Source organism: Lepus europaeus, chromosome 5, assembly GCF_033115175.1.
Source record: "Lepus europaeus isolate LE1 chromosome 5, mLepTim1.pri, whole genome shotgun sequence".
Taxonomy (NCBI): Eukaryota; Metazoa; Chordata; class Mammalia; order Lagomorpha; family Leporidae; genus Lepus; species Lepus europaeus.
The window spans coordinates 144,294,733-144,320,861 of NC_084831.1; the positions used below are offsets into that span (position 1 = coordinate 144,294,733).

General features: G+C 37.4%; 1 pseudogene; it reads right to left on the reverse strand.

Annotated features, from left to right (window-relative positions):
* Nucleotides 1-391: 391 nt before the first annotated feature.
* On the reverse strand, nucleotides 392-1,811 carry LOC133761152 (sorting nexin-7-like; annotated as a pseudogene).
* Nucleotides 1,812-26,129: the final 24,318 nt, after the last annotated feature.

Below are 26,129 nucleotides of genomic sequence, written 5' to 3' on the forward strand. Positions count from 1 at the left end.
CTATTATATATATATATATATATATATATATATATATAGTTTTCATATTAAACTTTTATTAAAACTGAGTCTTTCCATCATATTTAAAATGTCATGTTCCACAGTCAAGTAGATAAGGAAAAAATTTTCTATATGCAATTTTTGGCACACAAATTTAAGAACATAATTAAAACTAAACTAAATCTCTCTGTACAGACATATCTATATTGATAGATGTACATGTCTCTGAATTCACATCAATACCTGGAATACCTGAGTTTTCAAGTTGTTGGTTTTCCAGATAGTGTGAAACGTTTCTCATCCACTTCGTTAAGCACACAGCTGATCTAGAAAAAATGAGCGTGTTTGATGGATGCAGTCCCCAAAGATCAAGCCGAAGTCCTCAATAGGGTTAAAGTTTAACTTCAGAGTTTTCTTCTAAGTGGAGGTCAGTCTGCGCTGCAAGGAACGACTCCCATGTAGCAAGGCAGTGTTCATAGTAGTGGGTGTTCTCAGCCACATCTGTAAATGCTGACTGGGTATCATTGTACATATTCTGTCTACATTTTCCCAATCTGCTTTCAGGGCACTGTTTGCACATTCCACTTTGTCTTCAGGTTTTCCAGTCTCTTCTGTAAGCTCGTCAACTGGAGAGTTTGATCTTGAAGGGAACACCAATATAATCTGCCCCTGTCTCCCTTGTCCAGATCAGTGTCGGCCTTTTTATAGGCCGAGTCCTCGACTTCGGAGTCCAGTTCTGCGTGTATTTGGTCTCTTCTCTCCATAACACCCATTGATATTTCACTCTATAGCACGTACTCGTGTACCGCAGGAAACCGGGCTCTAGGTCCAGACATCCGTTTTCCAGGGGCCTCACAGCATTCGTTGATGCAGCTGGCAACACCTTTTCTAGTGTCAACCAAATCCTCTTCTGACGCTGACCACAGAGCATGAATGGGGCCATAGTCTTTCATCAACATATTCCCTTTAATCCTTGTAAATTCTTCGAGATATTTTATCTACTAAGTTTATTTTCTGGCTAAGCATTTCAATAAAGTTACTCATTTCCATGAACTCCTGGGGCGGTTTCTAGCTCCTCTCATGGAGGACGCCACTGCTCTGACCGCTTGCCCCATCCTGCTGAGCAATCCGGGCCCTTGCTTCCTGTGAGAAGACAGTCCCCATGCTTGTGCAGAAAAAAAAAAAAAAAACTTTCAAGTCCTCATTAAGTGTTAAAGTTGGGTGATAAGCAATTTGGTTAAAAAATCTATGTGATGGCTTCCTTCATGTCTCAATGAAGTCATCATTGAAGCGCTCCACCATTCCTTTCACTATAAACTTTTCAAGTATTTCTGGAATAATCAGAGCAGTGTGTGCTTCCTCAAGTTTTCCCTTCAGCCAAAGGAAATCTTGATAACGTCTCCGAACTTCAGATTTTAGGAGTCAAATTCCCCATGAGACATCTCACTAATGATTCTCTAAGTAATGAAAGTTTCAATTGTAGTGTGGCTTTCAGGTTCATTGGCAGTAAGGAAGAGATCCTTTAAATCTGGCTCACCTTCAAACTTGATTTGGTTTATCACTGATAAAGGGGATGTTGGCATCACAGGGCTGAAGGCATTCGTGTCCATCCCTGAGGCATCCTATCCAACACAACGTGAATTGTGGATTCAGTGCTGACTACCTAGATGCAGAAGAAGCCAGGAAACACTCCGGCCAGAGCTTCTGAAGAAGTTGCGTGTGTTCTTACTGAACACCTCCAAATCGTACTGGTCCTTGTCTAGATCCTGCAGCTCAGCCCGCAGCAGGGCAGAGGAGCTGTTGCCGCCCAGGAAGGGGTTCTCCCTATTGGTGCCCAAGGAGCAGCCATGGTAAGCCCTCCATCCCTATTTTATATATATTTATATCTATGAATAAGTATTTATGTATAAAGTAATACAAAAGAACTAAGTACCCTGTTTGGGATCAAAAGGACACATGGTATCAAATGATTTTATAAATCATATGGTTTTCCTCCCTGTCATTAAAACCTACACAAGATTACTTTGCTTTGCGTAGGACTGAACTGAGTAAAAAAAATCAAAGCCTGGTTTTTCTCTCTAGTTTAAAATAAAAGCATAGAGTATATCTTTTTATATTTATCAGAAACCTATATTTTTAAAATTTATCTTAAAGTAGTGCATATTAATCATCACTTCTAAAATCTTTCCTTTCTCTCTCAGAAAGAAATGTGTGGTTCCTCATTTTTTGCCTCCAAGAAGGGAAGGGGAAATTTCAATAACTATATGACCACAATTAATCAGTTATCATTTGATCCTCCCATTTCCTGGATATCAAATCTACTTATTTTTTCATCTATTTATTTAGTGTCAGACTAAATATGACCAAGTCCCTATGCAACCCACATCTACCTACACAAAGACAAACACATAGTTTATTTCTACATCTTTTTCATTTTCTTCTCAACCATAACACTTGAATGAAATTACTACTGTGGAAGGCACTGATGATCTCTTCATTGCAAAATTAGTAGACTTACGACCAAAATTATATTTGATTTCTCTCTAACACTTAATAATACTTGGGAAGTCACTACTCCACACTCAACACAAAAATTTTCATCTTGGCTTCCATGACTCAACTATTGACTGTTCTACATTATGGTGAATCTTTTTTGTTTGCTTAGATCTTAAAGGTTGGGTACACATATCATTTGCCATTAAAATTTTTCTTTTCTGGATCCTACCATGGATCATTTTATTCTCTAAAATGGCATTAGCTTTTCTCTACATGTTTGTGTATCCAAAATCTATGTCTCTGGCTTTGACTCTGTTTTTATAACATGCTCTTATTTTCAAGACGCTATCTTCCCTTTGGATTTGGGCATGGTGATTGATTTAAAAAACACCCCCCGAGTTAAGTGGTTGACTCAAGAAACACTTTATTTGTTTGTGATTCTGCAGTTAGGTCTGAGCTCTGTTGGGCAGTGCTTCTGGTACTGCCATGATCTACTCCTCTTCATTTAACACATTGGTTAGCCGAGGTTTGGGATCAGCTGGGATTCTGAGATGACTGGGCTTTTCTCCTCCTGTGCACGTCTCAGACTCCTTTGCCTCACAGGTAACAATAGTGGCTGTTCTCAGAGGACAATGACAGCAACCTGAATACTGAACCTTTCTCTCCATCCAAACTTGTCATCAGTCCAATTGATTTTACTTAAGAAATGTGTTTAAATTCTGCCCTCTTTGCTCAATGCTCAGTAACTTCCTTACTTCATTTTTCAAAAATTCTCATTTGAAATATTTACACATTTAATTCTTCTTCTATTTAAGAATAAACCAAAAAATATTTAGTAAATCTATTGCATTTTTAGTTACTTATTACATTTTTCATGTTCAGGTTTTCAGTGGGGTCTGATTTCTTAAAATCCCTATGTTTAGGAATCAGGAATATTCATTTTTAAATACCCCATATGATCAAAATAAGCCCTAACACTAAAGGATTACTCCTTTAGTCCATTGCAAGATACTTTCTTTTTCATGTAATTTTGCTTTTCCTAAAAAGGACTTAACCCAATATGTTCTTGTCAACTTTTAGATGCAATGCAAACTACAACATTGTCAATGTTGCTTAAAGCTTCTTATAATTTTAGCTTATATTTCTATAATAGTCCTTATATATTTTCCAGTTTCTAATACAGTGTCTTCAAGTATATGGTTTAATGTTCTTTAACTAATGAAAATTCATTCAGTCATTGAGGCCAAAGCACTTTGTCTTACTACTTCAAAGAAATCTTACTGAATCCATGATATGTGTCAGACACTCTTCTAATATTTGATGCTCAAGAGAGTACAAGATAAATAATAAATACAAATGGATAGAGTCATATTCTTACAGGGATGATAGGAAACTATTCAAGTAAAATGTTTAATCAATAAGTTAACCTCAATAATGGGAAATATATTTAGTGGTACAGTAGAGTGAGAAATGGAAACGGAGGTAATGATTATAGCATACAGGATGGTTCAAGGGAAGTTTCTTGGAAAAGGAATTATTTAAGCTGAGACCTCAAAAATGCTAGAGGTGAGACATTTAAGGTCCCAGGGAAGAGAGTGTCAGTTGTAAGAATCTGAAACAACATTTGCCTCTTAGTAATTTTAATGAAGAATTTCACTTCTTCAGAGCATTAAGAAATGCATACTAAGCAGTTATTCTTAAAATGTTTAATAATACTTCTTATATTATCTAGAGTTGAACTTTTAAACTATTAGATTAGGTGCATTCCAAACTGATTGGGATAATAGTTTATTCTAATTATTTGGTTTTCAGTGGAGGCAGGTGGAGAAAAATAGGTTGAGGGGAGATTGATACAAATAGAATATTGCTACCTAATATTCTCTGCGTCTTCTTTGCTAAATACTTAAGAACACTGATTCTCCCCATTTAAAAACAAAATTCATGTAGCTACTTTTGTGGCCTTTGGGTTATACTACAACTTGTGATGCCAGCATCCCATATTAGATTGCTAGTTTGTCTTGGCTTCTCTGCTTCCAATACAACTCCTTGCCAATTGTGCCTTGAAAGGCACTTGGTTGCCAAAGTACCTGGCCCTGGCTTTTGCAGCCCTTTGGTAAGTGAATCAGAGGATGGGAGGTTCTCTCTCTCTCTCTCTCTCTCTCCACTTCTCTTTCACTCTTCCTTTTGCACAAATAAATGTTTAGAAATATTTCTCTGTGTTCTAGCAAACTACTACAAACAGTGGCTTAAAGTCAGCATACATTATCTTACAAGAGTGTAGGTCAGAATACTGGTGCAGGTTCAACAGCCTAATCTCAAAAGCACCAGCACCCTGAATTCTTTCTTCAGGATCTCAGAGAACTTACATTTCTTTAACCATTCCAGCTTCTATATGCATGCCACATTCCTTGCCTCATGATCACCTTTCTCTATCTTTAAAACTATTGCAAGTTGTGGGGAACTGCAGGCTGGCCACCTGTGGAAACCTCCTCATTTTTGTATCTACATGGCTTGCAGCAATCGGTCGACCACAAGTCCTACGAAAACAACCAAGGTGAAACAGGGTGGACTCTGCATAAACAACTAGAGGGAACCAGGTGAAACAGATGAACTTTCGACCCGAGGCTATATGTGCCCTTTCATCTGATTGGACGGCATTAGCATAAACTGCAGGTGAAGAGAACCACTATTGGCTGTGGAGCACATGCTCCACAGGACTTGGGATATAAAGGGACATTGGGATCTGGGTGGGGGGCAGCCCCTCCTCCTCTTTTCTCCTCTCCCCTTGCCCTTTCCATCTGTCTCCACGAATAAAGTTCCTTGAGAACCGAGAAACAGTGACCGTGTCGTGACTGTGTTGGATCCTCGCTGGCGAGGGTTCGACACAAGTTGATTCCTTCTTATGTCACAGAACTTGTACTTGCTTTTCGTGGGCAGATCTCAGACCCACAGGGGTAGGATTCCTGACTTGTAAGGATTTGTGATTGATTTGTATTTATCCCAGTAGTCCAGGTTAATCTCCTTATCTCAAGATTTCAACGATTTCATCTGTAAAGAATCTTTTGTCAGATTAGGTAATAAATTAAAATTCTTGAGATTAAGACATATGTCTACAGGGAGCGACTATTCGCCCTGCTACACACAGACTTCCTTGCGCAAGGGCTAGCTGTGTGGCAAGGTGTGGTACCTCTTTAGCTAATAGAGTAGCACTTCTAGGAAAGACAGTATATAGGAAAACACACCAGGGGGTTTCATGGACTGTTTCTGCTTTATCCTGCACCACTGTGCTTTCTAAAACATGACCAAATAAATGAAAACTTTAAGAACAGATAGAGGGCCTAGCGCAGTAGGGTAGTGGGTAAAGCCACTGCCTGCAGTGCCAGCATCCCATATGGGCGTCGGTTAAAGACCCGGCTTCTCCACTTCCAATCCAGCTCTCTGCTGTGACCTAGGAAAGCAGTAGAAAATGGCCTAAGTCCTTGGGCCCCTGCACCTGCGTGGAAGACCCAGAGGAAGCTCCTGGCTCCTGGCTTTGGATCGGTGCAGCTCCAGCCGTTGCAGCCAAGTGGGGAGTAAACCAGCAGATGGAAGACTCTCTCTGCCTCTCCTTCTCTCTCTATGTAACTCTGACTTTCAAATAAATAAGTCTTTATAACAAAAGTGCCACAAAGAAGAAAGATGTCAGTAGGCAGTCTCTAGGCTGCCTAATGTTAACTTTTTAAATGTAAGTGAAAAATAGCCTTTAATTTATTTAAGTTATCATTTTAGTAGTTGTCTCTTAATAGCTTTTGGATAAATCCCTAACCAAGCTGGCTTGGTCATTATAAAAGGGAAATACCTATGTTAATAGCACAATGAGCTTCTTTTTACTGGCTGACTTAGATTATCCATTCAGCAATCTTATTTGCAGGTAGCAGACTTTAACCACTTGAAATGACAAACTATAGAAATCTGGACAAGTCAAGTTATCTAGAAAGACAATGCAGAGTTGATGTTCTATTAACAGCTTAGCTGTAATTAAGCCAACAGGCAGCCATCAATATATCAGTATTTTAAGAAAATAAATTTTGCTTCTAGAATAATATTGTAATAAATTTAATTAGAATTGTAATTAGTTTTTGAAGCAGCAAATGTTAGCTGCCATAAATATTAGCACTTTAAATTTGTCACATATACACTCAAGTTTATATCTTACTTTAAAAATTATTTTCTCATGTAAAAAAATCTAAAAATTGCATGATATTAAAAATTGGTAATTCCAAAATATGTAAAAGATCTTTGAGAGCTCAGTTTAAAATACAGACTAAGAATATTTCTGTTAGATTACTAAAAAATCACATCCATTTTTATTATTCTTTCTTCATAAGCCTGTCCAGGTATCAATAGGCTCAAGTTTTACACAATGTCTCACTGCAGATTATTTCATATTTCTAAAAAGAAGCAAAGTTACACAGTCACTGATCAAGCCCAATTATTTTCTAATAGCATTAGAGGAATTTAAGTTATTGAATCAACAAATCACATAGTACTTGAGCTTGTTTTTGCATTTTTGAAGGAATACATTTTTACTTATCTTAGATATGTCAAGTCTTAGCAGTGTGTGCTCTGTGAACCATTTCTGATAAGTACAGCACTATGTCAGTTCGTACCTCATATTATGTGTTACCACACTGCATACACAATTAATATCATCTGTCCTGGATTCTGTTATTGTCACTTTATTTGGAAAAAAATGACTGGGGGCCAATAGATCAGGTAAAGCACAGAGGAAAAGAGAAGCTGCTTTTTTTTTTTTTTTTTTGGACAGGCAGAGTGGACAGTGAGAGAGAGAGAGACAGAGAGAAAGGTCGTCCTTTTGCTGTTGGTTCACCCTCCAATGCCCACTGCGGGCAGCACGCTGCGGCTGGCGCATCGCGCTGATCCAAAGCCAGGAGCCAGGTGCTTCTCCTGGTCTCCCATGGGGTGCAGGGCCCAAGCACTTGGGCCATCCTCCACTGCCTTCCCGGGCCATAGCAGAGAGCTGGCCTGGAAGAGGGGCAACCGGGACAGAATATGGCGCCCCGACCGGGACTAGAACCCAGTGTGCCGGCGCCACAAGGCAGAGGATTAGCCTAGAGAGCCGCGGCGCCGGCTGAGAAGCTGCTTTAAAAATGGAGAAACAGATTGCAGTGGTATAGCTGCAAACCGAGAAATCCCATGGCTGCTCACGGCCCTCAGAATCCAGGAGAGTGGCATGGCACAGATGCTTTCCCAGAGCTTCGCAGGTTCATCCATCCCAAGACCTCAGTATTGGGATCCTGACCTCCAGCACAGCAAGGGAAGCTGTTTTGTTCTTTTCAGCCCCTTGATTGGTGGTGATTTCTTACAGCAGCCACAAAACACAATTACAGCTGTCATTGTGCAGATTATTCTCATGATTACCTATTGTTGTACATCACATCATTTTTTTCCAATTTGCTGAAAAAAAACAATAGTCTCTTTACTGAATAAAAAGCGTCCCCAAAATTCAGATGAAAGGTGGCAGAGTAAATGTATATCATTTAAGGGTGAGCATTTGAAACAGTGTTTAAGATGTTGCTTGGGTCCCCTGCATCCATATCAGAGTGCCTGGGTTCAAGTCCTGCCTCTGCCTCCAATTTCAGTTTCCTGAAAATAAGAACCCTAAGAGGTAGCAAATGATGATGGCTCAAGCACTTGGGTTCCTACCACCCATGTGGGAAGCCCAGATTGATTTCCAGGGTCCTGGCTTTGGACTGATCCAGCCCCAGCTCTTGCAAGCCTTTGGGAAGTAACCAGCAAATGGAAGCTCTCTCTCTCACTCTCTCTTAAATCAATGCAATTTAATAAAGGAGTTAAATATACACCTTTTATTCCAGTTATTCTGATTTTCCACTGTAAGGATAACAGCATTTTAATTTGTACACAAAATAATCAAGTGAAACGGAGGAAAGGGAGAGGAAGCACAGTTTGGAAATCCTAAAGCACAACAGCAAACAGGCATCTCTGAATCAACAGACAGAAAACATTGTATATTATCCCATTCATGGGCAAAACTGCAAACCTGAATCTCACAACAAAATGAACCATCAAAACAGGGGAGTCAGTAGAAAGTTTTTTTAACACTGTCAGAATCATCCTTGAACTTCCTGAAGAATCCTTGTCCTTCTCTGGAGAGTGAGACAACTGCACTTTCCCCCAAATACATACATGAACATTCACAAAAAAGACTACAGAGACTAGAAATTTATACTCTATAGGTGGAAAAACAAAAATTTTCTTTCCTAGAGATACCTTAGAAAATACCCTTTCCTAGAGATATTATTCGTGTTCCTAGAGTAAAACAGAGAAGTGTAGAGAAATTGAATTTTTTTTTTTGGACAGGAAGAGTTAGTGAGAGAGTGAGAGAGAGAGAGAGTGAGAGAGAGAGAAAGGTCTTCCTTCTGTTGGTTCACCCCCCAAACGGCTGCTATGGCTGGCCCATCACACTGATCCGAAGCCAGGAGCCAGGTGCTTCTCCTGGTCTCCCATGCGGGTGCAGGGCCCAAGCACTTGGGCCATACTCCACTGCCATCCCGGGCCACAGCAGAGAGCTAGACTAGAAGAGGAGCAACTGGGACAGGACCAGCACCCCAACCAGGACTAGAACCCGGAGTACCAGTGCTGCAGGCAGAGGATTAACCTAGTGAACCATGGCGCCAGCTGAGAAATTGAATTTCTTAAATACTGAAACCTCCTTGGTTCTTTCTGCTTTTTGTCTGAGTCAGTTGACTAATACTCTTTGGGAAGAGTCTAGAAAATTCATATAGAGGGATTTGGACCGATCAAAGGACAAAGATTCAAAGATAATGTCATCAGTGGTTCCCATCAGAAAAGTTCCAATCAGTTCATCCCACAGTGAAATTCACAGTCAGTAAAACAATCCTCTCTGTGTAGTTTCCATTCAGCTTCTAGTGTTACCCTCCTTAATGTGAGAAGATATCCAAAAATAGACAGAGACTGAGTAAAACTTTTAAGTGTAAAAGATCATAACCAAAATGTTACTGGAAAATAGACACCTAGTTGGGGAATAAAATTCCTGAGGGAGAATGGAAATATTTATCCTTAGAATCATTTTTTAAAGATTTCATTTATTTATTTGAGAGTGACAATTACAGACAGTGAGAGGGTGAGATTCTCCAAATGGCTTTAATAGCTGGAGCTGGGCTGATCGGAAGCCAGGAGCCAGGAGCTTCTTCCGCATCTCCCAAGAAGTTGCAGGGGGCCAAGCACTTGGGTCATCTTCTACTGCTTTCCCAGGCCACAGCAAAGAGGTGGATTGGAAGTGTAGCAGCCGGGACTAGAACTGGCACCCTTTTGGGATGCAAGCGCCACAGGTGGAGGGTTAACCTTCTGAGCCACAATACCAGCCCCAGTAATATTAATAACTTAGAACTGATACAAAGTATAAACATGACAAAAGGAAATAAATATAAACTACTAAAGCAATTTCAGTCTTTAAAATCTTATTAACAAAATTTGGAATCACTATAGAATTAAAAATTAAACTGGGCCAGTGCCGCAGCTCGATAGGCTAATCCTCTGCCTACAGCGCTGGCACACCAGGTTCTAGTCCTGGTCGGGGTGCCTGATTCTTTCCCAGTTGCCCCTCTTCCAGTCCAGCTCTCTGCTGTGGCCTGGGAAGGCAGTGGAGGATGTCCCAAGTGCTTGGGCCCTACAACCGCATGGGAGACCAGGAGAAGCACCTGGCTCCTGGCTTCGGATCAGTGTGGTGCACCTCCTGCAGAGAACTGGCTGTAGCGGCCATTGGAGGGTGAACCAATGGTAAAGGAAGACTTTTCTCTCTGTCTCTCTCTCTCTCACTGTCCACTCTGCCTGTCAAAAAAAAATTAAACCTGAGAAAATCTCCCTTGAGTCTCTCATGGATACATGTGGAAAATTAGAGGAATATATTTTAAACATTGGAATTTGGGTGTGGAATATAGCAATAAGACACTAGAAATCACAAAAGGAAAAAATAAAACAAAAAAATGAAAATCATTGAATAAACACTTCAGTATACCTCATGGAATTGTGAAGTGTGGATTTCCAGTTTGAAAGCACTCAGTGAAGTACCAGGAACAGTTATTAAAATCAAACTATCCCAATGGGTATCATCAACAATTTTCAGAATTTTAAGCTAAAAACCACTAAAGTACCAAATAAGAAAGGCTACTTGAAATGATTAGGGACCAAAAAGAAAGTTGTTTACCTTGTAAAAGGTAGCAATAAAATCAATGAAATAATGGAGCAATGTTTGAAAAAATTAGAAGGTGGTTGTTAACCTAGAATTCTGTGTTCAGCCATGTTACCATTCTGTTAGGATAGAAAGCAGATACTTTACATGTGGGATCTCACAAGTTTTACTTGAATGAATCCTTTCTCAATAAAGCTCTAACAAAATTAAGGTATAAACAGGAGGTCATAGGACCCAGAGTTTCAAGAGAGATGCCAAAAACTTCTCTGGAATAAAAGTTAAAGAAAACTCTTGGATGACAATTGCGGAACAAAAATAAATTATATTCCTCTGAAGACAATTTTAGATGATACTAAGTACTCAAAGAACCTGACATTCAGAAATACCTTTTATATTTCAATGCATTATAGGGAGATTTAGATAACTGCATGAAGAGAATATTTGTGATTGAATTTCGATTAAGTATATAAGAGACTAACAAAATGAAAAACAGGTCAATTATTAACTTCAGGGACAATCAGTTGCTCCTAAAAGGATAGATAATTGGACGCTATACATCAGAGCTGGAAAGACATTTATGAATTCTTTTTGTAAACTATGAATAATATTCTATATAAAACAACAAAATACAATATAATGCAAAATAATAAACAGAACAATAAAGTAGCTATTTAAATCTATGGATTCTATATTCACATACTACATAGGTGTTTCTGAATGTGAGTGCGTGTAATGGATTGGTGTTGTGGTACAATATATCACATGGATAAAAGCTTATAATCTGTAGCAGGTGATTAAAATTCTTCTAAAATTGATAGTTTTAAGAATTAAGTCTTATGGACCTATTCCTTAAATATATGGAAGTAAACTTTTCTTAAAAATATCAGGAACAGATAAAAGAGCAGGAAGTTATTGGTTCACAGACATCAAAACTAGATTGATATGGGGCTTTGGGGGCTGATTTTAAACTATGTGTGGGAGAAATACTACAGGGGGGTATATCTCCTTGCATTCACAGCTTTGAGTGATCTTTCCTGAGTGTGGGCAGGATTTGAGGCAGGCTTACAACCAACAAAGCAAAGGTGATGGAATGTTGATGTTACTTTATATTAAATCATTCTACAGAGAGGCATGCACTCTCCTTTGCAAAGGGAAAGATAATGATAGGAGAGCCCAGAGATAAGAAGATGAGAGCATCCCAGCAAGGCTAGTAAGACATGGCCATTAGTCCAAAAGACCATGAGAAAGTAAATGTGGTCAATAATAAATGAGATCAGAAGAGGGTCATTCCTTGGTGAAGTCGTCAGAGGAGACCAGAACCTGAGAACAATTTCACACCAGCCTTGTAAGACGCTGAAGCAGAACATCCAGGCAAGCTGCAACCTGACTCCTGATCCACAGAAAGCCTGTGGTAATTAAGTGCCTTGTTTTAATCCCTAACTTTGTGAAAATATTGTTACAAAGAGACAATAACCCAATTAATAAATGATGTATTGGTGAATATTTTGAGTTATTGATCATATGCATGTATTGCTTTGATGAGATTAAGAACTGAAATTAAAGAGAATGTAGATTCTTAGTGCAAAGAGCAATGTATACAATTTCCTAGATAAATTTCTCTTTAGATATTTCTTACCTCGGATTATATTTTGGTCCAAGGAATCAGGAATCATGCAGAGAAACCCAATTAGAATGGGGATGCATTTCATATATTGTAATTATAGACTTACATGCTACTAGTTGGCCATTTCTTCCTCCATCTTTTTAGTGTGGCAAGATACGTTTCCATTCCATTAAGAGGTTTATATTTAAAATAAGCAAAGAAGGGTATGGTGCTGCTGTGTAGCCTAGGGTGAAGCCACTGTTAGTGCTGCCAGCATCCCATGTGGGTTCCGTTTTGAGTCCTGGTGCTCCACTTCTGATCCAGCTCTCTGCTATAGCCTTGAAGAGCAGTGGAAGATGACCTAAGTCCTTGGGCCCCTGCACCTAAGTGGGAGACCCAGAAGAAGCTCCTGGTTGCTGGCTTCAGATCGGCACAGCTCCTGCCATTGCATCCCTTTGAGGAGTGAAACAGCAGATGGAACACATCTTTTCTCTCTCTCTCTCTCTCCCTCTCTCTCTCTCTCTTTCTCTCTTTTTCTCTTAGTCTGTCTCCATTGCTCTGCCTTTCATTTCAGTTATTCAATCTTAACAATGCAGAAAAAAGTGTAGACTTTTATTGTTTTATTGTGACTAAATGAAAAATATACTGGATGAGTTTCAACCTAGTACTTGGCTAAAATCTCTATGATGTACTGTTATTATTTACACTATTAGAAGCTAAGAGTTGTGAGCACTTTTCCTGCACATAAAACTTCTATGAGTTTTACATATATTAGTTTATTTAACTTCATAACAACTCTATAAATAAATAGGACTTTTCTCTCCATTTTACATATGGGAAACAAATGTTTAGACATTAAAGAAAGTTATTCATGGAAGGATAGAAGACAATGGTAGAGTCAGGATTTGAAATCAGCTTTCAAAATCTATCAAGACTCAATTTGTGGCTGAAAATATAATCTATAATGGAAAATTCTCCCATAGCTACTTAAGAAGACATGTATTTTCACAGCAGACTCATAGAATGGCAGACGTCCTAAACAGCACTCTGGCCTCAGAATCAGCCCTTAAGGCATTCAGATCCAGCTGAAAAGTCCATGAGAGTATTTCAGGCATGGAAAGCCAAGACACTGTGGCAAAAAAAAATTACCTAAATGAAAGATCTCTGTGAGTGAGATCCCAGTGGAAAGAACGGGCCATCAAAGAAGGAGGTACCTTTCTCTGAAGGGAGGAGAGAACTTCCACTTTGACTATGGCCTTGTCAAATTAGGATCACAGTTGGCAAACTCAACAGGCTTGCATAGCCTTGGCAGCTCATGACAAGAGCCTCGGGTGATTACTGATGCCATCAACAAGAGTGTCAAATTGTTAAATCAACAACAGGAGTAACTGTGCACTTACTCCGCATGTAGGATCTCTGTCCTTAACGTGTTGTACAATGTGAATTAACAGTATAACTATTACTCAAACAGTACTTTATACTTTGTGTTTCTGTGTGGGTGCAAACTGTTGAAATCTTTACTTAGTATAGACTAAATTGCTCTTCTGTATATAAAGATAATTCAAAATGAATTGATGTGAATGGGATGGGAGAGGGAGCGGGACATGGGATGGTTGTGGGTGGGAGGGAGGTTATGGGAGGGAAAGCCACTGTAATCCAAAAGCTGTACTTTGGAAATTTATATTTATTAAATAAAGGTTTAAAAAAAGAAGACATGTATTTTAAAGGCAGAGTCAAACACACACACACACAGAAAGAGAGAGAGAGAGAGAGAGAGAGAGAGAGAGAGAGAGAGATTGTTTATCCACTGGTTCGGTTCATTCTTCAAATGCCTACAATAACCAGAACTGGGCAGCTGAAACCCAGAACCAGGAACTCCATCAGGGTCTCCTATGTGAGTTGCAGAGGCTCAGGCACTTGCTCCATCCATCATTCACTGCCTGTGAGGACACATCAGCAGAAATCTGGATCAAAAGCAGGGTAACTGGAACTTGAACTCACAAGTAGCAGCTTAACCTGTTGTGTTGCAATGTCTGCCCCAACCTATAGCTTTCTTAATCTCTCTTTTGTTTCTAGTTGATTTATTTTTGCAGAAAAACACTCAAATACCTTTCTCATTTCCTTCTGTGTATATTATTTTTCTTTGTTGTTACTATGAAAATTTCAATTAACATTTTAAAGTTATAAAAACTCTACTGTGAGTTTATACCAACTTATTTTTATTACTGCACTAAAGTTCTCATTTACAATTCGACCTACCCTTTTCAAGTTTTGATGTAACAGAATTACATTTTGTATATTTGTATCCAATAAACACAGTTAATAAATTTTAGTGCATTAGTCTCTTTATGTAGACAGAAAACTAAGTTGTGAGTCTTTATTATAATAAACTAGCTTTTATGACTGCCCATATGTTTTTCTCTATCGATATATTTATTTATTCTTATGGCATTGAGTTTCCAGTATCCCTCTACTTCTACCTGCAGGGTTCCCTTTAGGATTTCACACAATTTCCCTCAATTTTTTTAAAATTTATTAATTTATTAGAAAGGCCCAACTACAGAGAAGCAGATGTAGAGAAAGAGAGAGCAGGGTCTTCCATCCACTGGTTCACTCCCCAAAAAGCCACAATGGCTGAGCTCTGCCAATCTGAAGCCAGGAGCCAGGAGCTTCTTCCTGGTCTCCCATGTGGGTGCAGGGGCCCAAGCACTTGGGCCATCTTCTACCACTTTCCCAGGCCATAGCAGAGAGATGGATTGGAAGTGGAGCAGCTGGGATTTGAACCAGTGCCCATATGAAATGCTGGCACTGCAGGTGGTGGCTTTCCCTATTATGACACAGTGCTATCCTCTCCCTCAGATTTTATTTATCTAACAATGTGCTAATTTGTCCATCATTATTGAATAATAATTTTATACATGCAATATTGTAGACTGAAAGTTTTTCTTTTAGTGCTTGTTAACCTTAGTCTACTGCATTCTCATCTTCAAATAACATATGTGTTGATAATCTTATTGTAATGCCACTGAACTATTGCTATTTTCAAGATAATTTTTTTGTCTTTCAACAACTTGATTACAATGTCGATATGGATTTATTTGTTTATTGTTATAAAGTTAAGTAAAGTAATATCTGTAAAACTCATAGCAGTTTTGGGTGCAGGGAAATAGTTCACTACTCTTAGCTTTTAACAATATTAATAATAACAGTGAACCATAGAGATTTTATCCAACTTGTAAGTTTAGTCTCACCCAGGATATTTTCCAGTTGGTCACAATAAAGCAATAAAAATCTATGCACTTTTTCTGTCATTTTTTTGATTGACTGATTAATTGATTTGAAAGGCAGAGCAATGGAGCCAGAATGAGAGACAGAAAGAGAGAGAATCATTGACCTGCTCGTTCACCCCCAAAATGGTCCAAAGAGCCATGGATGTGTTGTGCTTTGCCAGTGTTGACACTCATGTCTTTCACTGGGAAATTTCTGTCCATTATTTCTTCAAAACTCTCTCTGCTCCTCTCTCTTGTTCACTCCCTCAATACGTGTGGGTCTGCTTGGCAGAGTCCTCGGATCTCTAACCTTCATTCTCACTCCATCCCTCAAATTAACCATTTCAATCTTTTTGTCTTAAACTTATATGACGTTTTCTTCAGCCTACTCAAATATCCCTCTAAATCCTTCTAGCCATTTGGTCATATGGTTAGTGTAATTTTGAACTATAGAATTCTTTATGACTTCCTTTGGATTCTACCTTTATTTATTTTTCTATTCTATTCATGCATATTATACATTAGATTCTTGACATTTTTCCTGTTTTCCTTGAGTTCTTTGAGAATTTTTAGGATCATTGTTTTAAAGTCTTTGTGTATTGTCTGCCATTGGCCTTATTCATGGATAGCTTCTTTTATTTATTTATTTATTTATTTGACAGGCAGAGTGGACAGTTAGAGAGAGACAGAGAGAAAGTTTCTTTTTTATTTTTATTTTTGTTTGTCTTCTAAATGGCCCATATTTTTTCATTTCTTTGTATGTCTTGTGACTTTTTGGAAATCTGAATCAAATAATGTGGTGACTTCTGAAATATAATCACTCCCTAGGGATTTCTATTTTTTAATTTTAGTTTCTGATATTCGTAGTCTGTCTCTATGCCAAAGATGAACCTAAGGTGTAAATGTAATGCCTTAGGTTTTCTCTGATGCTGCATTTCTATAGGCATGCATGGTTATTTTTTAATATTCATTGTACAGTCATTCATTTTGCAAGTCATCATCCTTAATGATTGGCTCTAAAAAAAAAAAAAAGAAAGAAAATGAGTAAAATCAAGGAAGCAAAGGCATTAGCCCTTAAACTCCTCTGCCCTTTAGCCACAGAGGAAGAGTTCACCATAGGGAAGGAAGAGAGCTGTATGTGGGCAAAAATTGCTTCCTGCCTCTTCGAACCTCTGTGATCAGAAGCAGAAATGATGAGAACACAAACCCCACTATTTGAAAGACAAGATCTTTGTCACCATGTAACCTCTCCAGGAGCACATGCCTGGTTCCATGCCACCAGATGTGAGGGAGGGAATGATAACAACTGCTGTGCTAAGTTTGAGCAAAATTAATTTAATTTCAATTTATTGGTAATCTTTACCTTGGAAAGTGAAAGCTCTTCACAGTCTTGAGTTCTGATATAGTCACACCAGGTTAATTCTGCCTGTATAACTGTTATCAAAGTGAGAAGAAAGATTTCTGGTATTTCTTACTGTGTCATCTTTGAATCATGCTGCTAAACAGTTATTTTTAAAAAGTTACTTGGAGGACCTAGATTACAAAATATAGAGAAAATATTGCCTAGGATTAGAAAATTAGATTAAAAGCAGAAATGTATAATATCAAAAACAACACAAATAATTTACTCTGAATTTAATCTCAGGATTATGTGTATTTTTCAAGGTTGATTACATCCAGCATAAGGCAGAATCCTATCAATTTAACATTTTGAATAACTAAGATCAGCCATATTTAAGGAATTATAGTCACAACAGCTTTTACAATAAAAAGTAAAGATATTAACATCATACTTTATATGAATTTTTAATATGAATCATAAGATTTGTTTTTCATCTGTATGTTTGTTATGTTTTGTCTGTGATATGATTTGCTTTTGTTCCTAAATCAGTTAAGTTTAATATTTAGAGGATGAATATTTAATTTTAAAAGTCTGATAGATTAAACACAGTATAACAAATAAGCTTAATATGTTTGAATCAGTGTTTAAATAATAAATGATTGCAAGCATGATTCTTAAAATGTTTCATGCAGAAACACAAAATATTAGTTCTACCATACCCAACCCTTTGAATAGGAGCCCCATGTGGTCTGGGTCGCAGCTTGTCCCTTTAATTTGGAAAGTAACTGCTTGATTTGTCATACACCACAGGTAAGAAACAGGTGCAAGAACATCAGTTTGGTGTCTTCCCTCTCTCATACAGTCATCCCACAGAGGTCAATTAAACAACAGGATAGATGTGACATTTAGGTAAAAATAATCTCAGACTGTTTAAGATTCAACTAATTTTTCCTTTTTTCTTAAACTCTACTATCATTTTTGTATTAACTTAAGAAAACTATTTGTTAAAGATAAAATTTGTCTTTCTGTCTATGGTACAATGCTAAATTATCAGTGTGTACTTTCTTTGACCTGCACATTAAATATATGCATATACTTCATTTTATTGGTGACTGATATATATTAAAATGGGATTTGTTAATTTATTCTAGCATGCACAATGATGATAAAGGTTACCTTAACAGCTAACAGCTTTCCAGCAATGTTTCCTATTAAAATAGATCTGCCTTATTCACTGAGCTGTGAAACTCAGTAGGTGAAAACACCATATGCCTCTGAAAAGACCACTTTAAAATCTATGGAAAGCAGGCAGGTATTTTTGCTTTTGAAGTATTTGATCTCATTAAACAAAAGTGATAGTTAATTTCACAATGAAATTTTGAAAATTATGGCCCCAGACGAGCATTTAGTGTAAAATTTAAGATGCCACTTGGGATGCTCACATTCCACATCAGAGTACCTGGGTTTGAGTCACAACTCTACTCCCAATGCCATCTTCCTGTCAATGTGCACCCTTGGAGGTGGCAGCTGATGATCCAAGTACTTGGATCCCTGAAACCTACATGGAAAGCTTGGATGGAGTTATAGGCCTAGCATTGAGCCTGTATCCTGCCTGACTGTTGTGGGCACTTAGGAAGTGAACAAACAGATGGAAAGTCTCTATCTATCTGCTTTTCAAATAAGACAAATACATAAATATTTAAAAAAAAAAGAAAAAGATCATCTTGAGTGACATCTTCTTAATTGGTCTATTTGTGTGATTTTAGTATATATACATATATTATTACTTTAAACACTGCCAGTGAATTTTATTGTGCTGACATTCTGAATCAAAATTTCTAAAAGATATGAAGGATTGTATTTTGCATTTACACTGTCCCAAAGAAGTAACAACCTTTGCATTCTTTTAAATGCACGTATTCCACAGATTGCATTTATATGTTTGAGTTATATTGAAAAGTAACACAACTTGGCTGCCTTAAGTAACAGAAAATTGGCTGCTATAGCCAGAACTTTGAAATCAAGGTACTGGCAGTTTTCTTTTTAGGGTAGTAAGAGAAGGATCCAGTTTAGGGCTTTCTTCTTGGCTTATTGAGAGCTATCTTCTCCCCATCTCTCTTTACATGTAAAATCTCTCTGTGTATATACATGTCCCCAAACTCTTTCCCTTTTCATAAGGGCACTGGTCATTGGATTAAAATCCACTGAATTGTGTCATTTTAACTTGGGAATCTCTATAAGAACCATCTTTTACAAATAAGGTCATATTATGAATTACTAAGATTTATTGCTTCAAAGAATGTACTTAAACATGGATACATTTAATCCAATGAATAACCGTAGTAAACAAATTAAATTATTATTGAATGCTTTAAAAGAATTGTTGTCTTATTTTATAAAAATAGGCATCATTATTTCTTTCTTTAAGAATTTTGTTTTAACTGGTTAACAGTCTTTCTATAGGGCTAAAGGCTAAGCAAAAATATATTAAATTGCACTTGTCTATATAGATAATTCTCTCCATTTTACTTTTAGGCCATCAATTTCAAGGGTGAAATTATAAATGTAAATGTTAATACACACACACATACCCTGTATATATTACATGATCACATTTTTCACTTTACCACAAGAACATATTTTTGACGTATTTTGTTATTGGTTAATAACAAAAGTTAAAAAAATTACCAATTTTGGAAAAATACTAGGAAGCATTTAAAAACATTAATATATGTGAATCAAGGTAAATTAAGAAATATGTTATCTTTTAAGGAAATCATTCTTAGTAATTTAGAAGCATAAAACATTTAAATATTGCTATAGCTATTATTCATGCCAATGCTACATACTTGCAGATGAAAACGATTTATTGATGAATTGCAAGTCTTTCTTTTAAAGAGGAGGGTTAGAATGATTATCAACTAAAACTACAATGACAAATATTCCAGGTATAATATCAAAAATATAGATAATTCTGTACTAGAATGCAACTTACCCAGTTTTCATTTTCATACAAGCCATGCTTGAAAACTTTTATATTCTCTTACAATTACAGTTGTTGTTCTCATTGAATTTATAAAGATCTAATTTATTTGCTACTTTAAAAAATAATATAGTTGAACATAGTTAAAACAATTTCTGTAATTATTCTATCTACACTTTAAGATATCACAAATGGCTTACTTTTCTTTATTTTTTACCTATTATTCCCAATGTATCTTCCCAGATTTAGGCACCTGCATTTTCTAGAGCAGAAAGCCTTAGTGCACACTGCAAGATTAAGTCAGCTCCATGAGATTCTGGACCCCCAGATTTTCTCTATTGATCAGCTCACTCGATTCCATATTAGTAAACAGAAAACTGATCAGCCAGCAGCAGGTCTTCCAGACGAATAGACACAGGACAACATCTCTATGTGAACTGTAGTGCTCAGCGCCATTCCTCATCTTGGACAATTCCACATGGTGAGATCTTTAAAAAATTATCTTCCAAGACCTAAGACTCAAGAGGAGGATTTTAGTAAATGCCATTAGTAGAGTAAAATTCAGGTTTAGAAATACATTTTTTAAAACAGACAATTACATTGCTTTTTAATTTGAATAATTTACTTTAGTTTGCTGGTTGTGTTGTGATATTCTAAAAATGAGCAGATATTGGTAAAATGCCTTTTAAAACTTAGTATTTTATAACTTGTGTCTTTTATATGTCTTATAATCAAGATAATATTGGCAAATTTTTTACTTAGACCAGGAAAGTTCACTTTCAGAATAAACATGATTTTTCAAGCTAAGACAGTGAGAACAAAGAACTGAGAAGCCTGTGCAGGAAAGTGGAAACTCAAATTGTTCAGAAAACTTCTCTCAGACTCTATAAACATTTGAGAACCATTTTCCATAAATCAGAGGTAGTGACCACTATTTAATGCATCAATAAAACTACTGGGAAAGTAGTCCTTTCCTCTCATTTTCTGAAAGTCTTTGAATTTGGCTCTACAATATATTGCTATTGTATATTTAAAATTTTCGTTCATATTTCTGTCTTCCTCAAAGCATCTGTAGTTTTACACTGTGAAAGTAATATCCTTAGTACCTCTGATTCAGAGTTTGATGTACATAAAATATTTTCAAAATGAGGAGGCCGTGGTGCGTTGTGTTTAGGTGCCACTTGGAATACTGTTATCCTGTATCTGAGCGGCAGGTTGAGTCCCAGCTGCTCCTCTTCTGATACTGTGTCTGAGAAGGAAGGCCATGATTGTCCAAGTGCTTGGGCATCTGCCACCCAGGTGTGAAACTAGGATGGAGTTCCGGGCTACTGGTTTTGGCCTGACCCAGACACTTGGCTGTTGTAGCCATTTGGGAATGCACCAGTGAATGGAAGGCCTCTCTCTTTGTCTTGCCCTCTCTTTCTGTATTCTGCCTTTCAAATAAATTAGTAAATAAAGTCTTAATAAAATATAGAAGCCAGAGCTGGCATTGTGGTACAGTGATGCCAGCATCCCTTATGGGTGCCGGTTCCTGCTCTGGTGGTTCCATTTCTGATCCAGCTTCTTGCTAATGCATCTGGGAATGCAGTGGAAGATTGTCCAACTGTTTTGTGGGAGATCAAATGAAGCCCATGGGGCCTGGCTTCAGCTTGGCCCAAAGCTAGCTGTTACAGGTATCTGAGGGCTTAAGCAGTGGATGGAAGATCTCTCTCTCTCTCTCTCTCTCTCTCTCTCTCTCTCTCTTTCTCTGACTTACAAATAAATAAATAACTCTTTTTTAACTTTTATTTAATGAATATAAATTTCCAATGTACAGCTTATGGATTACAATGGCTTTCCCTTCCCATAACTTCCCTCCCACCCGCAACCATCCCCTCTCCCGCTCCCTCTCCCCTTCCATTCACATCAAGATTCATTTGCAATTCTCTTTATATACAGAAGATCAATTTAGTATGTATTAAGTAAAGATTTCAACAGTTTGCACCCACATAGAAACACAAAGTGAAACATACTGTTGGAGTACTAGTTATAGCATTCAATCAAAATATACAGCACATTAAGAACAGAGATCCCACATGAGGAGCAAGTGCACAGTGACTCCTGTTGTTGACCCAAAAAATTGACACTCTAGTTTATGGCGCCAGTAACCACCCTAGGCTCTCGTCATGAGTTGCCAAGGCTATGGAAGCCTTCCAAGTTCACCGATTCTGATCATATTTAGACAAGGTCATAAAAGAGAGAGTGAGGATAGTAACCAATGATCCTAAGAGTGGCCTTAACCAGGTCTGAACAATTATACAGCATTAAGTGGGGAAGAGGACCATCAGTACACACAGGTTGGGAGTAGAGCCATTGGAGGTAGAGTAGAGGTTATGATTACGAAGGAATGAGGCCCAAGTGTGCTAGACAGGGTCTAGAACAAAGGACAGAGTCATTATTAGAGGAGCTAAGAAAGGTGCTGTCTAAGCTACAATTAAGTTTTCTGATTGAGAGGCAAATAGAACCTGACAGAAGGGGCTTGGTAATAATCTCTTGGGCTTTAGGCCTTGTGAGTTAAGAGGCCCAGACCTATCTATCTCTTCACATGGGGTACATCCTAAGGGAGGTGTGAACCTCCTAGGGGAAAGCACTCTGTTGACTTTCATTACTTAGCTGGGCTGGGAGGAGAGCTGGCCAGGTAAAGACAGGTGGCATCTCTAACAAGAAATTTACAGTTCTGCCTGCAATGTTGCTGACCCTACTTGGCCGTCCCCTCAGCTGCAGTGGTCACTTTGGAAGTTGGGCTGAGTGAAGGGCTTTTCAGCTTAGAGCCAATAAGATCTGTGGCTCTGACCTGGGCATCCTTCGACTCCAGGGCTGGTCCAACAAATAAATAAATAAGTCTTAAAAAAAATGAATGGAGGAATCCATTTACTTCATGTTTAGATGCCTGGAATGTCCCTAATTTTGGTATTGATATCATGAGAAATAATCCATACATTGTGAGGGAAAGCCAATATTCTTTTTTTATTAACACTTGATTCTTTATGAATTCTATATAATGACCTGGAGAAATTCACATGATGCAGAAAAAAGTAACTGCCTACCAGTGAAATGTAAATGTGTACCTTGTATTAAAAACAAATTTAGACTTCTCTTTTAAAACCTTGATAACAGGAGAAATAAGTAGAAGTCAAAGTTTTAGAATTACCAAGCATCAGTTAAGAGGTAACTATTAATATATAAACAAATGTAATGTTTGTTATCCAATAAGAACTGAGTTATTGACTAAATTCTTGTTCAGACATACATATTTTAATCCTTAATAATACCACAGATTATTGACCAGGTGCTCAAGCAGAAAGAATTAGTAGAAAATGCTGGAATCAAATTGGCCATTAGCGATTAATAAAAGGAATCAAATTTTTACCATTGTTTGTCTAAAGGCACCCCAACTCTACTCACACATATGAAGACAAATAAAATGGGTGATATAGGCTTAGATATAGGACAACTGTTTTAATAAAAGCAGATTTCTCAGAAATGTGCTATTTAAGTAAAGTGTTGATCGGCTTCAAAATGTGAGCATTAAAATTCATTCCTAAATCCAAAACAATATGCAATGTCAGGTGTGTGCCAAGCACTGTTTTTGATAGCCTGTAATATACTATGTCCTTAAGACTCAAATTCTGACCACAGGTCTCCCATTGCCAGTAAAGAATGTAGACAAGTAAAGAGATGATTTCAATAAGGAAACTGAAGTATTAAGATAAATGTGGTTTTAAGGAATCGTAAGACCAATCAACAGAGTGAGGAGTAAGAAAACATTCACAGTGGATTCTGAGGTCTAAGGGTTAACAAGGTGTTCACTAGATGAGGGGAGGTGGATTACTGTAGAAAGAGTTAAAGTATATGAAAAAGGTATGAAAGTAAAGTAGAACATAATGCCTTTAGAACACTGTATGATTCCAAGTAGGGATGCCAAGGAGAATGTGGTGGCCTAGACTGTGGTAAGTCTGGGAAAAGTATTCCAGATGATAGAGGTTATTGTTGGTTATGTTTAGTAGTTTGCACTGTATCTTTCAGGATATGAGAAGCTATTGAAAGATTTTTGTGATCTTCCTTGTGTTAAAGCCAGCCTTCTGCATTCAATGAAAAGAATAGATTAGACAGGGACAATAGCAAGAAAGTCACCAGTTTAGTTCTTGGTAAAATTCAGTCAAGATATGATGCTGGCCAGAGTGAAGGCAGTTGCAGTAAGTAGAAAGTAGACAGACAAGACAAGAAGGATGCTATGTTATTTTCATTACAGAGATTTTTCACACCCTGGTTAAACTTATTACAAGGCATTTAAAATTGTTGTAACTATTGTCACTGGGACTGATCTTTTCAACTTCTTTACCAGCCATAATACTCTCCATGTATACAAAGGCTATTGATTTTTGTGTGTTGATTTTTTAAAATTTATTTATTTATTTGATATGCAGAGTTACACAGAGGCAGAAGCAAAGAGAAGGAGAGAGAGGTCTTCCATCCAGTCGTTCACTCCCCAAATGGCCACAAAGGCCAGAGCTGACCTGACCTGAAGCCAGGAGCCTGGAGCTTCTTCCAGATCTCTCATGTGAGTACAAGGGCCCAAGGACTTCAACCATTTTCTACTGATTTCCCAGGCCATAGCAGAGAGCTGGGTTGGAAGTGGAGCAGCCTGGATTCAAACTGGTACCCATATGGGATGCTGGCACCGCAGGTGGTGACTTTATCAGCTATGCTATAGCATCAGCCCCATGTGTTGATTTTGTATCTTGCAACTTTACCAACTATTACGAGTTTCAAAAGTCTCTTATTGGAATCTATTGGTCCTCAATATATAGAATCATGTCATCTGCAAATAAGGTTAAATTGATTTCCTCCTTTCTAATTAGTATCACATTGATTTTTTTGCCCTGCCTAATGGCTGTCACTAAAATTACCAGAAAAATATTGAACAGCAATGGTGAAAGTGGACGTACTTGTCTGATCTTAGTGGAAATGCTTCCTACTTTTCTTCATTTAATATGATGCTGGCTGTGGGTTTGTCATATATGGCCTTGATTGTGTTGAGGAATGTTCCTTCTAAACCCAATTTGCTTCAAGTTTTCATCATGAATGGGTGATGCATTTTATCAAATACTTTCTCTGAATCTGTTAAGATAATCATATTGCTTTTATTCATCAATTGGCTACTGTGACGTAACATTTATTGATTGGTGTATGTAGAATCATCCTTGAACACTAGAGATAAATCCCATTTGGTCTTGATGAATGATCTTTCTGTTGTGTTGTTGGGTTCAATTAGCTACTATTTTATTGAGAATTTTTGAAGCTTAAAATATTAGGATATTGGTCTATAGTTCTTTTTCTTTGTTGTATGTTTTTTCTGGTTTTTGAATTAAAGTAAAGGTGACCACATAGAAATTGTTTGGGAGTATTTTTTACTTTTAAATAGTTTTGAGTATTTTCAGAAGAATTGAATTAGCTCTTCCTTAAAAGTTTGGTAAATTTCAGCAGTCAAGCCATTGATTCCAGGGCATTTCTTTGTTGGGAGGGTCTTTTATAGATTAAAGGAAGAAATAGAAAAAGACACAAAACATGGGAAAATCTTCTGTATTTGTGTATTGGAAGAATTAATGTTATCAAAATGTCCGTATTAACCAGAGCAATTTAGAGACTCGATATTATCCCAACCAAAATACCAACAACATTCTTCTCAGGTCTAGAAAAAAACATGCTAAAATTCAAATGGCACCACAAGAGATCTTGGGTAGCTAAAGCAATCTTAAACAATACAAACATAGCTGGTGGCATCACAATTTCAAGACATACAAAAGGGTAGTAAATAATCAAAACAATCTGTTACAGGTACAAAAATAGACACATATATGAACAGAACAGAATAAAAACTCCAGAAATCAATCTGCACATGTACAACCGTCTTTGAAAAAGGAGTTAAAAATCAATCCCTGGAAAAAAGATAGTCTCCTCAACAAATGGTGCCAGAAAAATCTGATCTCCATATGCATAACTATGAAAAAAGTCCCCCACCTTACACCTTTTACAAAAATCAACACAAAATGGATCCAAGATCTTATTTTATGACCTGATACCATCAAATTACTAGAGCAGAACACCAAGGAATCTCTGCAAAACATTCATATAGGCAAAAGCTTCTTGGAAAAGACCCAGAA